The sequence below is a fragment of the Oenanthe melanoleuca genome, chromosome 5, assembly GCF_029582105.1.
Source record: "Oenanthe melanoleuca isolate GR-GAL-2019-014 chromosome 5, OMel1.0, whole genome shotgun sequence".
Taxonomy (NCBI): Eukaryota; Metazoa; Chordata; class Aves; order Passeriformes; family Muscicapidae; genus Oenanthe; species Oenanthe melanoleuca.
This window is the reverse complement of record NC_079339.1, coordinates 2,015,522-2,031,368: the sequence shown is the minus strand read 5'-3', so window position 1 is coordinate 2,031,368 and position 15,847 is coordinate 2,015,522. Positions and strand designations below refer to the sequence as shown.

The 15,847-nt window shown below is 39.3% G+C and overlaps 1 protein-coding gene across 2 annotated transcripts in view; it reads left to right on the top strand.

The window, feature by feature from the left end:
- The first annotated feature begins 14,588 nt into the window (after nucleotides 1-14,588).
- HIPK3 (homeodomain interacting protein kinase 3) overlaps nucleotides 14,589-15,847 on the top strand; it is a 64,617-nt gene continuing 63,358 nt past the window's right edge. Inside the window, exon 1 of one of the 2 annotated variants that reach the window (XM_056493911.1) lies at nucleotides 14,589-15,054. The gene's annotated coding sequence lies outside the window, so the exon portion shown is untranslated. The remainder of the gene's footprint in view (nucleotides 15,055-15,847) is intronic. The other variant, XM_056493914.1, reaches the window with a different exon arrangement.

Here is a 15,847-nt window from a genome sequence, read left to right as displayed (position 1 = left end):
ACTGGGATCAGAGAACACATTGTCAATGTTAATAAAACCATGTTACCTCAACATTATCCATCCAGTTTTGTAATAGAGGAGGGATAGTGCCTGTATTATTTCATGTAATCAAAAGAACAGTTGTTGATTAGTAATTAAAATTTCCATTCCATATATACAAACCAGTGGAAATCTCAAAGATTTCCAAGATGCTTTTAATACATGTAGGGTACTGTTTATCCATGTGCTGGTAGAATTATTGGGAATTCAAATCCATGCAGAGTTCACTTTTTGTTGTAGTCACAAGACATTTTTTATGGATGACAATCTTTAATTTTTTTTTTTTTTTTTGCTAGGTATTACTCTTTTGAGCAGCTTGGGATTTAAGAAAACATTTTGTTTAATGTACATTGAATCTGTTTTCATTTTCAGAAGGCTACTTGTCCCTTGCATGGCTTATTATAATCTTGATTGATTGAATGACATTAAGCATCCAGAAATTTTGAGTGAAGGTTGCACTTAAAGGTAATGCTGTCCTCTCATTTGCATGTGCCAGACATGCTGCTTAATTGCTTGGGAGACAAAACTCTCCATGTGCATCCCAAGAGTGAGCATGACCCAGTCTGCAGGGAAGGGAAGTCGAGCCTTGGACTGTCCCATCTTCAGGCAAAGTGAAAGAAGCAAGGTGGTGGGAATTTTCCTCTTCTCTTGCCCTGTGATTGGAGAAAAATGTAGTTTAACCTTTAAATCTCTCTGGGAAGTAGGATACTAAGCAGCATTCCCCTGTGGTTGTTACAGAGTCCATGATTTGAAAGAGAAGGAGGGTGGTGGGGACCCTCCCTGTTACCATTGCTGGGAACTTTGTAGTGATGCTGCTTTTTTCACTCAGACTTTTTCTTTTTTTTCCTAGTGAATTATTACTTTGGTCAATGTGCATTATTTCATGCTACTAGCAAATGTTGGTAAAAATAATTAGCATATGAGAATGATAAATAGCTTGTGGCCATGAGGTACAACTTAAATTGCCTGGATTATCCAAAGAAAAGAGGGAGTACACGTGGGGATGTGGCATTGGAGACTTTGCTTGCTGATAACTTCATGCATCTCCTTCCACTTTCAAATATTAAAACTCAGGCTAAGAAAACCAGTGCTAAATGTTTTCTTTTGTTTAGTTGCCCTGGTTCATGTTGCTTTTTTCTGTAAGTTATATATAAAGAAAAATCTATTTTAAAAGCTTTTGGAGAAGTCTTTGTCTTCCATCTGGCATGAAGAGCATTTCTGGAGGGGAGGGGAAAGAAACAGAGTACTGTCTGAGGTAAATTTGATAGTAGAAGATGGGATAAAACAAGAGGCACTTAGACTAATTTAATTAATGCCATGGTGGATTTAAGAATATGCTGTCCTCTACAAGCATAAACATAGATCAGTAGCTGAATTAAGGAGGCAGTATTAGTCTGCACCTGTTGGGTTTCAAACTGAATTCAGACCTTGTTTCAGTATTGCAGTTGGGACTGGCAGTTGCTGAAGGGATTAAATTATTTAAAGCCTTCAGCTGGCTAGTGTAGGCTAGCAGTAGCTTATAAAACACTTAATCTATTTTTTTAATCTCTTCATATGTTTGCTTTACTTAGACAGTAAAACTATACACGACACACACCTGCCACATTCTGAAGCGTCTTTGTCAGATATTTTACATTTATCAATTAGAGCAGCCTTTAAACTGTAGCCATTTGGCTTTCACACACAATACCCTTCTTGTTAGCCTGCACGTTTTCTTCAGTGAACTCAAACCCAAATGTGAAGTATGCAGACATAAAGTCATTTTCCCACAATTTATTCTAAAAAAGATGTTCCCTTCTAAAGGCAAATGCTGCTCTCCAAATAATTAATGTTTACTGTTACCTTTTGGGTTGTCATTTAAAAAAAGAAACAAACAGTTTGGAGCTCTGGAACTATTTTTGCAGTGCATTAGTTGACTGCTTATAAGATAGTAGAGTAAAGCAGTTAAAAATAGGTGATACAGTTTAGCTTGTTACGTGTCTCTTGTTTCTAGAAAGCCAAGAGTAAGTAATGAATAGCAGCAATATGGATTGGACAGAAAAGCCATTTGGATAGCTGTGCAACACAGGATTAGTTAGGCAAATCCTCTTAGGTTTGATAAGCCATTGCTTAGACCTACAGTTTATTTTGTCATTGGTTGCTCCTATTAATGTCTTCTTTCTGTCAGAGTTTATTACTCTGATTTCAGTTTTGCATGATACCTTTTTGTGTCAAAGTGAAGTGCCACTTCCATCCTTGTAAGTACAACTTACAACCCTCCTAATGATAAGCAGAGAAATGCCTGGAGTCAATTCAAATCAATGCTGGCATCCCCTTAAGAGTCTTTTAAATAATGAACTTTTTATATGGATAATTTCTGTTGAGCAACTGGTGTGTGACATCTTTTTAATTTGGCCTTCAGTGTTAAGTTACAGGACAAGCAGGCATATGTGTCTGCTAATAAGGATGAGCAAATGCTAATTCATGGAGATGAGATGGTTTCTGCAGCATGCTCTTTATAAAAAGCATATGGTTTTGATATTTCTGGGCAACCTTTAATTTTTTTTCTTCTTTATGACATTGCAAAAAAATAATTTTATTTCTGTAAAAGGGGTAAAAGGGGTGTTTTCTAGTACCATCAATACAGAATAACTTTGCTGCTTGATCTCCTCTAGGCTGGGTTTTATTTTTTGCTAATGTGTAGAATATACTTGAAAAATATAAAGTACATACTTTGAAGTCATGTTACTAATTAGTGCTCACACTCTGTTTCAAACTTTTTTTAAACTAGGGAATGTGCCATTTTTCATGAATTAAGAAAACACAGAGGAGAAGTAAAAAGTCTTAACCTGCTTAACCAAAAGACAGAGACTAACAAGCACCTCAGGACTAGAGCAAGATGGCTCAGCCAGCTGGGTGGGGGGAAATGTGCAAAAAGTCATGGGAAGAATTGGGCATTTCAGTGGGTGGTAATCAGAGTTTCATCAGCACTGGGATTTCAGATTGTTAGACAATGCTTTGTACGTGTCAGGGCTCGTGGCTGCTGTGTGCATGGAGCACAAAATGTGGGAGAATGTTCCCAGTGCTCCTTGTTAGTCAGAATTTACTGCAAGTCTTTGTTCAGCACTCATCTGAATATTGTTTCTTCTGTGAGAGGGTGTTATATCTGAAATCCTCTTTCACCTTGAGTGACCTGGGAAACTGTTCATGTATGATTCATCTGATGTGATCTATGAATTAGGTTGAACTCTGCCATATCCCCAGACCAAACCAAAATAAATCTAAATTATAGTAGAAATTTCACTGTGAGAATACAATGCCCTTCAATAGAAAATCAATTGAAATCAGAGCTGCTTGTAAAACCTGCAGGAAAAGACAAACCAGAACTGTGGCTGAAAGAGCAAAGTGGGGAATGCACATGACTGAGTGGCACCTTTGGGTTGGTGTCTGTGAAAAATGAGAGCTGTTCCAGTTTGCTCCTGTCTGACAAGGCCCTGGAGGCCATTCCAGCAGGGAGTGGAATACAGTGTGTGCCCTGGCACACCTCTGTGCTGGAGGCTCTGGTGGCACAGGCACAAAACCTCCGTTCCCAGAGTCTGCTGGAATGACAGCACGTCAGGAGAAAGGCAAGGTCTGAACCTTTGTGTGGGCTGGAAGTGAAAAATAACCATACAGCCTAGGAGAAGCATGTTCTTAAGATAGGATAAAAAATTACTGAATGCAGTGAAATTTAATAATCTTAAATTTATGTAATGTTTATAAAGTTTAGGACCACCTCATTCAAATAAAATTAAAACCTTGCTGATATTACTACTGATTTTTTACTTCCTCACAGACCCCTACAGAGCACCATGATTTCCCTTAGCTGGAAAGTGAATTTCCTGCAAAGCTTTGTGATGGCAAGAAGAATAATCTGATTTTACCACTATTTCTCTTTGATTCTTTGGCTGGTTTTCAGTCCTGCTGTGTTGCTGGGACCATGAGGGGCATGAAGTGACACCACAGCTACTGTGGCACATCCAGGATGCACTGAAACAGCATCAGGGAGAGGAGGTTCTGCAGGGATGTCCCAGTGGGCTCAGGAGACAAACTCATCTCAAGAGCTTTAAAAATAAGGCAGTGATGATTAGTGGGAGAGGAAAGAGTTTAGCATCTTTTTTTAAAAATTATTTTAATTTTTTTTAAACTGAACCACACAACTTGCAATAATTGCATATTCCCAATGCCAGGATGGGATTATATTTGTAAGGTTTTCTTAAAGAATAAAATATTCAGCGAGTTTTAGTTTGATCAATATCTAGATTAAGGTCAGCAGTTTTGCAGTATTAACCATTCTTTTCTGGAAAATACTGATTAAACCTGGCTCTCCTCTAAGAAAGACTGATTCAACTCAGTTGGAAGAATTCATGAAAATGCAATGATTTTGTAGGAATCTGTAATAAATAATGTCAACATGTTGCAATGTAATCAAACTGTTGCCTTTAAATCATGATTTTCCTCTCTACTTCAGCTCAATTATTTCTCTGGGCTGTCTTGGTGTGTCTTAGGTAGAAGAACCTTTCTACACATGTCAAGGCAAACATTTTAGGGGATGTGTTATCCACTTTATTTTACATACTCATTAGCACCAATTAAGCAAGAATTGTATACAGAGAGATGAAATTATTTTAATTATTTATTTGGGAAAAAAACCCCCATGGATTTGTCATTCTGATTCGTGGAAATGAATTCTTTCTAGGCAGCATTAGTGATATTTCCTGTGAAAGGTTACTTTTAATGGTATAATATATGCTCTCTGGCTCAGACAGAATAATTTTCTGAGCAAATATTGATTTAGAATTAGGGTGAAAAATAGATCTCACTTCCTCATGTTAAACTAATTTCAAATTAAGATTTAAATTAAAAGGTTAGAAAGAGGTCTCAAAAATAAATCACTTTGGAGGCCTCACAACTTCATTACTGTTTGTCTAATAAACATCAAGCTTTAAAAATTATACCCTGGATAGAAACTAAATGAAAATTATGATTCAGAAAGGAGCTTTGCCAAAGATGTTTTGATGAGGAAGTTTGATTCCACAGTCACTTAGTGAGTGTAATAAGGTACAAAAGGCAATGTAAAGTTGTTGTAAATAATGTAAATGCAAATGATGTTAGAAATGACAGAACTGAGTCTGCTGGAGCAGAAGTCATTTCTGAGGCTACTGTGGAAAATATGAGATACAATCACTGAAATGAAAGGGGGGAAGGATAAATGCCCAGGTTGCTGCCATTGAGATACTCCACCAGTCATCAGAAATAAAGCCAGGAGATGCACTTTTTTCTTAGGTTTAAAGCTTAACTTAAAGGACATGGGTCAACCAGCTCATTTTTAAGTATGACTTAGTGCAAAAGCTACAGACAGTGATTAAATTCGTTTTAAGTGCCTTACACTAAGAAGTACATTTGTTAAAGAACTAGATAGCTAGGCAATTTGCTTTTGTGTTTTTAATTAAAGATAATATTTTGTGTTTGGAAATGCAACACAAAGAAGTTAATTATTGAATTAAACTAGAGCTTTTCAGTATCATCTGCTGAGTGGAATGCTATTCTGCCTTAAAAGCCTCATATAAGCAGCTAAAGCAATCTTTCACACATGTAACAGATACAACTATTTAATAAAAAATGAATGAGAAGCTACTCATACCCTGCTGTGAAATAGTTATTAGTTCCTGCTATAATACATGAATTTGATTCTCCTGAAGAAATGCATTTAAATGATAAAGAACGGTTGATGTCTGATTGTTACATTTCATGTGTTCAACCAAAAATATTTATACTGCTTTTAAGTTCAGGAGACAAATAGGTGTCCTCATGCCAAGCTATAAAAAGCTGATTTCTATGTCTATGATGGTATGTAATGATGAGTGGAACTTTGTTTAGGATTTTTTTTAATGCTTTTTTTCATTAAATTGACATCTCCAAGGGCTCTCTTTTGAGAGGGGATGAACACATGTTTAAACAGTACTTGAAGAAATGGAAAATGTCTGAGTAAAATCTTGATCCCACCCATTCTACTGATTTTTTTTTTTAAGATTTCAGTGGGACTTGCATTATATTTATTGGGCTTTACATGACACACACATTTTTGTCTTTCAGGAGAAAAAAAGTCTTGGCAGTCCTACAATAATGAATAAAACTGGCACTGGCAAAATTTCTTCCTTCAGGAAATAAGGACTCCTGAGGCAGGTGGGCAGCTGGTGCACTGATATGATGCTCCCTACAGTGCTGGCCAAGGTTGTCTCCTCCTTCCTTGCACACTCCTCTTTTTCTCTCTGAATCCATCTGTCGTCTCTTGTCTGGTACTTGGACAGCAAGCTCTGGAAGGTTTCATTTGGAAGCCATCTTTGTGGTTTATATTTATTATATTATTGACTCCTGACCGTGAAATTCTTTCCATAATTTGGGCTACTTTGTTAATTAATTAAAATTAATACCAATATTCTGGGTATTCCCCTAAATGCTCGTTAGTAGTTTAATATAAGCATTGTGAAAATTTTGATTGATTTCACACAAAGCATCAGGAGATACTTCAATGAAAATGGAACTTCTACTATTATCCCAGCATTGATTCTAAGAGCTGTACACATAAGAAAATAAATAACAAATTCAGTGTGCAAATTTTCTTATTGGATATTCATTAATTTTTTCTTGAGTTTAATTTTTTCAAGAGTTTTTCCACGGTCTGGGACGTTGCTTTCCAAGACCTGTGCACGTCCTTTCCCTGTTCTGTAATCTCTGCTTAAGCATAAGTCATAAACAAGTGATTAAAAAAAGATATAAAACTGGCTACATGTGTGTATACACAGTAGTGCTCAAAAATAAACACCTTAAAATACAATCAGTGTTTAAAATAAATGGTGGAACTTCTACTCTGCACACAGGCTGCTTGAAGAGCCCATAGCTGTTGATTAAATAATGCTTTTTCCTGCTCTTTTCCATGCCTTAATTTTGAGATGTTTCAGTCTGTGCTCCAACACTTGCCCTTTTAGTTATTACCTTCAGCTGCTTCTTGGTATTTTTGTTAAACATGAGTGACTGTGATCCATTTCCTCACAGGATGCACTTTTATCACATTTTGAGGATTATCCAGAATAAGAACCATCGATTATAATGTCCACATTTCTGTAATTAAATATTAAATTGATTAATAAAGCAGATTTTAAAGGAAATGTCTACTCTCAGATTTGTATTTTTAAATTTATTTTATTACATGCATATAGAAAATGAAGTCTATATAGATGCTTTTTGTCATTGAGGTAGAAACAGGATAAACTAATTTGCACGTATTAAATTGTTTTTGTCAGGAACAGCTGTACATAATTTCCTTTGTGAGATATGGCACAAGAGGTATGAATGGGAGTATTTCAATCCCTGACAAATGTACTTTTTATGTAACATGTACCAGTTCATTATCTTATTCTGAGATATGCAGCTTGTATTTAAAAAGGAAAAACGAATCTGAAAATGATCTGGAGGTTCAGTGCATATATTGGAACTGTGGTTTTTGAGTCACAAGTATAGCCTTGACAAAAATAACTTATTTGTAGAAGGATCTCCAGTTTTCTTGAGACCTTCAATTGAAGTAGCATCTGAGACTGGGGCTGTGAGCCTTTTCTTGTGCCTCTGAGTTCTGATGGCAATTTGTCCACTCCCTGTGATCCCCTCCAAGAGAAAATCCAGCAAAATCATTGCAGTGCTGTTGCCAAGCTCCGAGGATGCTGTGAGAATTTTTGCATGTACACATGGAATTAAATCTCACCATGACCTCACCAGGCTCAGTCTTCCTGGGCTGCTGCTAGTGTTTTGTGCTCTGCAGTTTCTGACCTTTCATTTTCTCAGCTGGTGTATCTCATTGATGTTCATTTTGGTGTTGAGTATGATGTGTATGACCATGTTTTTATTTATAGATATCTGTTTGCCATTTTCCTTTCCACTTCTCTCTCGTGTTCTTTCCAGCATCAGATCATGTCTAAGGCTGTATTCCCTGTTTCAGAAGCAGAGTGGTAATTTTATCAAAATATGATAAAGCCATAAAACCCAACTCATTTCCTGTCTACCTTCACACAAAATCTAATTAAAATGTCACATGGGTAGACATGATATTTTTGTGTATTTTACACTAAAACATTTTAAAATTAAATTTGTGTCTGTGTCTCTTAAGTCAGAAAACAACATGAGTTTTACATCTAACTAGCAAAGAGGCGTTAAAAAAATAAATAACAATATTTATAAAGGTTTCACTATTATCCAAATACTCATAAACTGAAAGTGCTACAGGTCAAAGCAGCAGCAGCAGCACTAAGTGCACATGCAGTTAGCTCAGCACAAGTGTTACCTGATCTTCCCCTGCATTGTCTGGGGAAGGATTGCTCAGAGGTGACGGGGCTTTGTGCCAGCCTGCTGCCATTGTTCCTGCCATGAGATACTTTCTGCCGAGTGTCTCATTACTAGGAGGAGACACGGTGGATTTCACTGGGTCAAAACAATTCATTAAACTACTGCCGAGCATCACCTTTTCCTTTGGAACCGATTTGGGCTGTTACTGGTTAGCAACAGAAAAATAAAAAAATAAGCACGAGTTTTGTAACCTTTGTAAGAATTCTGCACCTCTGAATAAACACATTTATAGGAAAATATGTTCTTTACTAAAGAAGGATTTTATTTTCCTTTATAATGGTTTGATTTGTTTTCATAACTCATGTAATTAATGTGCCTTTTCTGTTGCTCATTCTAGGAGGAGAGTCTCTAATGTGGTAATTTAAACCCTTAGAAGATATTTTTAACTGGTTTTCCATTAAGGATGTCTCATGGGGGAGGGGAGAAATAAGGAGATGTGCTTTTAAAAGGCAGGGAAACACACGGATAAGTTGCTGTTGTATTGAGGTGTTAAAGGAGGGTGTAGGTGGACATTTGCAAGCCACGTGCACATTGACTGGGGTAAAAATGCTTCTCAGGAGGGATTTGTGCCACAGACAGATTAGTGACAGGGCCTTACACCAGTGGAACAAAAGGGGGTTTGTGCAGTTTGGATTTCATTTTTAGCTGCTGATAGCAAAGCCCTGGCTCAGTCCTCAAGTGCTTTCACAGTGAGGTTGGAGAGACCCAGGTAACGAGGTCATTTCCATTTAATTCTAAAATAGGCTTGGATGTGATTCAGTGCCTGCCAGAGTTAAAGCAGTCTCCACTCCTGTGTGCTGCAGCTTGTGGGGGAGACTGGAACACACTGCATTAAGATAAAACTTCTCTTTGCCACAGCAAAACATCAGCCTGGACCAGCAGCCAGTTCATCAGTGTTTACTCTGGAAGGCTTTGGAATATGCAAAAGCACAGCCCCAGAAACATTCATTGGTGTCAATAGTTTCCCTGGAGTCAGTAGAGCTGGAGTAATGCAGGATTATGTTTTAATTCTGTAATTTGACTGCCTGCTTGTGTTTAGTGATGTTTATTTGTAGGAGTGATGTGTTTGGGAAAGTGAGGTCAGCTGGAACATGTTGTGCTCTTTGTCTTCCTGCAGCCCTTGATCTTCCAATGTATCAGTCACTAAGGAGAGAAGTCATTACTCACCTGTAAAAATGAAAAAATTTAGTATTAGTGGATGGTACCCTATGGATATTCTTAAAGGTAGGGTGCTTATTGATGCTTATTTCAAAACAACAGGAAAAAATGCTATATAATATTTGCTATTAAAGATTTTAAAAATTGGCACATTGTCATTGGAATTTTAGTTTTAAATATGCTTTTTATTTTAAGAAGTTAATTTTCTCCTCCATAGAAAAAGTGTTTCAATGTTTTTTAAACTTTTTATGTAAAGTAAATATTTTTCCAATGTTGGGTTATCATTAAATTGGGAGTGGATTATCTTATTTTTTGTTGATTGCCGTGAATATTAACATCCTCAGTTTCTATTAGATTCTCTCTATTTTATGTTGTAATAGTCAGATATTGTAAAATATATTTGTCCTTGCCAAACACCTCAAAAATAGAAACATACTGCATTTTTGTACACATTTAACATTCATTAACAATAACTTTCAATTCTTTTCCTGCTTGAGTGAGTGAGCAGACAAATGTAATTATTAAGTACACTTACGTGAAAGACAGACACCACAAAGGCTTCTGATTACATGAAAATAGCTGATTAGAAAGACTCTTGCAAGAAAATTTACAGTGTCAAACTAGAAATGTACATTATCATGACACATTTCCTGAAGACAGACCCTTTCCTTGTGGCTCTCCTAAGGTACACGAGTGAGAAATGATTTATGGCTCTAACAAAGAGTAAAACCAGACTGAAAATGAAAATACAGTCTGAAAAATACCACACCATGATACTTTAGGATTTGCTCAATCCAGTAAAGATATCTCAACCACCCCACAAAATATTGCATTTCATTGACTCTTTGTTAAATATGTTAATATGAACAAGATCTCAGCATAGTTTAAAACACAGCAATAAAGCACTGTCAAATCTTTACCTATTGTGTAGTATGAACACAAGCAGAGAAATAAATATCTCACAGTGTCCCTGGGCAAAATCATCTGTGACAATTAGCAGGGTGCCATATTTTTAAATTATAGTTGTCCCAGTTAGCTGTTTCAACAGCTATGGCACTGAAAAGGACAATAAGGTTGAAAATAAACTATTAAAAAAAAAAAAAAAGGAGAGAGAGAGAAATTCTGTAAAACTTTAATTGAACTAGTAGGTATTTATGTAATTTCAAGATAAATTCATTATATTTTTTCTACTTATGTTTTTTTTTCCTTTTGCTTGTGTATAAACATCACTCTTCTATTAAAGGTCAGACTTGATGATCTTGGAGGTCTTTTCCAATCTCAATGATTTTATAGTGTAGTTATTCTGCCTTTCTGTGATGTGAAAAATTAGGGGATTAGTGTTTTAGTTTGGATGAGGAGTGCATTTCATCTCAAGTTGCCCAGCTTTTGTCCACATGATAACCAAAAAGATTTTGGATTCCTTCTCACATTTTCTAAGAATGACCATTTTAGTCACCCTGTCATTACCTTTAAATGCCAGACAAGTTTATTTCCTAGGAGTTACCATTACCTGGTAGAATCTGAAATAACAATGTCAGGATGGTGCAGGAAGTCTCTTGGAACTGGATTTTAAAGGCTGAGGAAGGAACAAGTAGAAACACAGGCAATCTGAAAGATGCTTTAATCTGATTTTCTTCTTTGGAAGAGCCACAGTGGATCACTCCTCATGCATGCCTTGGGAGATGCACAGAGACCTGTGGTGTCTTTTTTTAAATCTTTCCAGAGTGGCCAGGCTGTTGAATTTGTAAGTTAAACAGCAAACAACAGACAAATACTTTCCTCCCCCACTCTGCCTTTTTTTTTTTTTTTTTTTAGTCCTGCATTAAATCTGTACAAAATAAAGTGGAAATAAAAGGTGAAATTTGGGCTTATTTTTTCAAATGACTCAGTGTAAAATGCATAGGGAAACCTGTGTGTTTTTAATTGAGGAAACACAGTGCTTCTCAATTGACCTTCCAGTTGTTGCAAAAAGGAGCAAAGTGTATGTTTGCTTTAAATTTGAAAGAAATTTTCCATTTACACCCAGCAACAGGAGGCTGGATTTTGGATACATCTAGCAAACATATCTGTGGGGAGGGGAGATGGGAAACTTTGAACTATGCTTATCTGAATATGATGGTAATCAGTGGGAAGTGCAGAATTAAATTTTTATATTTTAAAAGAGCACTTTTTATCAGTTTAACTCTGATCCCTTTACAGGTTTCCCCAGGAATTTGGATTATGAAAAATTTTGATTCAAATGCAGAATGTCAAATGCTTGTTTCTCATAATACTTAAGTGACAGTAACACCAGTTTAAAAAATGCTTTAGATAAGGAATTGTGAGCAAAAAAAATACTTAATTTTGTACAGTCTTCTGTCTCTTTGGGAAGGATAAATACTGTAATTTTAGCCAATGTGAAAACCACTGAATATTGTCATTTCAAATCCTATCATTTGAATCCATGAATTAATTCCCTGCTTAACAAATTACTGAATACTGTGAGAAAGACTAAAGACTGTGGCCTGCAAGTTTTAAAAAAAGACAAATTTAAGTGGAACCTTTGCTTGTCCCACCTTGTGAAGGCTTGGAAAGCTGCAGTGGTCACAACAACACATTGCCAACAGTTTCTGGGTTGTTTTATTTCATAAATTCTACCCAGGAAACTCAGCTGGAGCCTGCACAGCTCTCCCAGAGCTGTGGGCAGAGGAAAAACTCTGCCTTCCTCTTTGTGTCAGCTCTGACAGTCACTGTGTTCCTGACCCAAGAAAAGCCTTTTCTGCTGGGTGAGTTGAATCTGCTAAATGGGATGTTCAGTGCCAGCAGTGGAGAGCTATCCCTGGGAAAATTTAAGTGGTCAGGAAAATGGTGAGAGGCCAGTTCTGTCCCTTTTCCCTGGGAGTGTGGCTTGCTGTTCCATGCACTTGCACCTATGTTGTTAGGGACTGCTGGATGGAATTACAGCCCTGTGCTCTTGCCTCCTCCTGTCTTATCTTTGTGCCTTTGCTCTAATGGCAGAGCCTCATTCAGGACTCAAGCCTGTTCAAAAATTAAGAGTTTAGCTGATACAAGCAACTCATAAACTGATATGAACAGCTCACACTGGCTGTAAAAAGTGTTTTGATGATACAGCTTATAGCAGTTTTGACGAGTAAAACAAATTGTTCTAGCCAAAGCATTTTCAGTCTGCATCTACACTTGGGATTTTGATAACAAAAATAGCACAAAATGTCACTGGTAGGTGTTCTGCCAAAAGCTGCTAGCCTGTGTTTGTCCTCAGATCATTTCTTTTTGCTGCATAATAGATTACATCTGTTGGAAGTATCTTCTTCTTCCAACTTCTGGGGTTTTTTTTTCCACTCAGAGCACTCACACCTAACTCTCTTATCCTCTGCAAAGGCTTAGAGACAAGGAGGAGCAGGAGCCCACGGAGGTGTGTGTTTCAACACTGAGCTTCACAAATGAATCTAAATGACACAGGGCCTCCTTCCACTGAGTTACTTAAGCACTTTGAAACAAAACACTCCCCTCCAAACGGTATCAGGAGCCCACAGTACTGAGAGGTGTAACAGGAGTTTCCACATTAACCCCTCAGCTGCCTACCAGCACAAATTAGGAAAATTAGGACAGGGAAGTGTTTGCTGCTTTCCAGGTGACCAAAAAAAGAGAAAAGAAGCAATGTGAGGGCTTCTCTGACACAGTCACATTTAACCTCTGATAGAAACGATCATCAGGGTGTTTAAAGCTCGCTGATACATCTAATGTTGTTTTACTGTGCTTTGTGGGCACTTAAAAAGTATTTTGTGGCCAAAGTAATCCTTAGGAGTCACTGCCAGAGGAGGTTCAGCACTGCAGCCCTCGGTCCCAACGCTCAGGAAATGGGCAGTGGATGAGGAAAACTTTAATTGCAACAGCTCCCAAAGAAGGGAGCTTACTGAGGGAGGAAATAAGGACAAATAATGGATCTGCAGAGGGGTGCTGTGCTCCACCAAGGAACTGAAGGAGTTTCAGAGAGATTTGAGAGTTTGATTACAGCCTGGTGATACTCCTATTGCAGGGTGAGTGGAAGTCTAGCTTGATCTAATTAGCAAAAACTGGAACATGAGGACAAGAACTGACAGGGCTGGGATGCTTCAGGAGGTGCTGTCATTTAGCAAACGTGACCAACTCAAAACTCCAGTGAGACAACAGTGGTTAAGAGAGGTTAACGAGCCCAAAGTCACCCCTTCTTTTCTAAATCTAAATTCAAATCTGTTCCTGAAAGTTGGTTAAAATTTGGCATATGGATCCATGGAGCACTGGATTCAGAATTTTGCCTGTTAGTAGAGGATTGGTATTGTTCAAATTTACAACTGTATTTGGATTATTTTGGTTATCAAACTGTAAGAAGGTACATAGTGAAACATGAGAAATTTGCCAGAAATAGATCCTAAAAAACAGCTGGAAAAATTATGCTGAGACTTGCCAGGGAACCAAAATTTGGGGTAATATACACCAACTTAAGTATGCAGATGAACTAATTGAATCAGCACATATTTAATGTGCTTTTTTTGTTAAGCCATTTTAGATTTTGTATGGTTAAGTAATCAACAAGAATGTTTATCAACATTTACTGCTATTTATATGTTAATAAAATGTGTAGAAATAACTCTGTAGGATGTTATTTTTTAGGAGCTTGATTAATATTTCTAAAATTAGTAAGCAATAGATGTGATGAGCAGCTCTTGAGTGCTATAATTTACTACCATTGACACCCACCTGTTTCTTCCCAATCCCTAAATTATATGGCTCATTACTTGCAAGACTGAGAATTGGTGATGTTGTGGTATTAAACCCAATGTTAGGTTTTAGCACTTCTGTACAATAAGCCTAGCTTCTCCAATTAATTAATTCAAATTCTGACTTCACCTCCTAGCAATCTTTATTACAAGGATTTGTCCTAAATAAAGGTTAAAATCAAGCAGACACGTGTTGAAAATACTGGAACAAGTAGTGAGAAAAAATAGCAGAGTACGTGTAGTTGTGCAAGTAAATAAAGAAATTCTTTGTTATTTTTGGCAAGAGGTGGAGAAGCATGTGATGTCCAGTTGTAGCTGTAGCCAAGGATTTATCTTGGGGCTAAATACTTTTTAGGCAAACAGTGTAATTCCTTTCTCGCCCCACATCAGCTGAACACTATTTCGGGTCAAGAATGCTGTTTGCAGAAATTGACCAGTCCTACAACCAACCACTAAAATTTAAGTGATGTATAATATTAGGGACACGTTGTTACTTGGGGGTGTGTATCCTGTTATTTCGTGAAGCGTTGAGCAAGGCGAAATGCTGAACTGTAATGCAGGATGAGGACTGGTCGATACATTTGCTGCGTGCTGTCACCTCTGGAGCTAGTGCTGTGTCTGACGGGCTCGGGCTAGCGTGGCAGGGACTGCTGGCCAGGGAAGGATGTCAGACCACAGCTGGAAGGTTGGTGCTTCGCGGCTATTTTCAGGGCTGGCTGGGCGAGTCTCTTCGTCTTACAAGGCCAGAGCACCCGTTTAAATGAATCGCGAGTTCACATGTTCATTCTCACCTTGCCATCGAAGCTGCAGCTTTTGAGCCGGGCCTTTCTCCTGGCACCGGTTATGTTAGGTGTGAATGGTGTTAGGGGAGCGGGGGGAAGAGCTCACCGTCCGGGGAGCGGCGATTGGGGCGGCAGCACCGGAGGGGGATCGGGGAGTGCCTGGGAGAGCCCCGAGGGCATGAGGGTGCGGGGCGGCAGAGAGCGGAGCAGCAGGAGCATCTTCACCTGTTCCTGCCAGGACTTGCCGGGGGGACCGTCAGCAGCTGCTGAGGGCCACACAGCTGCGTCCGTGTCCGGTCGGTGCGGAGGGCAGGGGGAGCGAGCGGCGGAGCGGGGCCGGGCGGGGAGCGAGCGGCGGAGCGGGGCCGTGAGGGGAGCGAGCGGCGGAGCGGGGCCGGGCGGGGAGCGAGCGGCGGAGCGGGGCCGGGCGGGGAGCGCGCTCCGGGCGGGCGCTGCCGGCGGAGCGGGGCCGCGCTGCGGCGCGCGGCGGGGCCGGGCGGGGGCGCTGCCGCTGCCGGTGCCGCCGGGCCGGGCGGAGCGGGCGGGCGGCCGGAGCGCCCCGCAGGCTGCGCCCCGCGGGCCGGGCTGGGCGGGGGCCGGAGCGGGGCTCGGCCGGCGCCCCCTCCGCTGCGCTCGGCGCGGCCGCGGCCCGCCGCTCCGGGGCCATGGGCGGCGGCGGGCGCCTCTAGGCCGCCG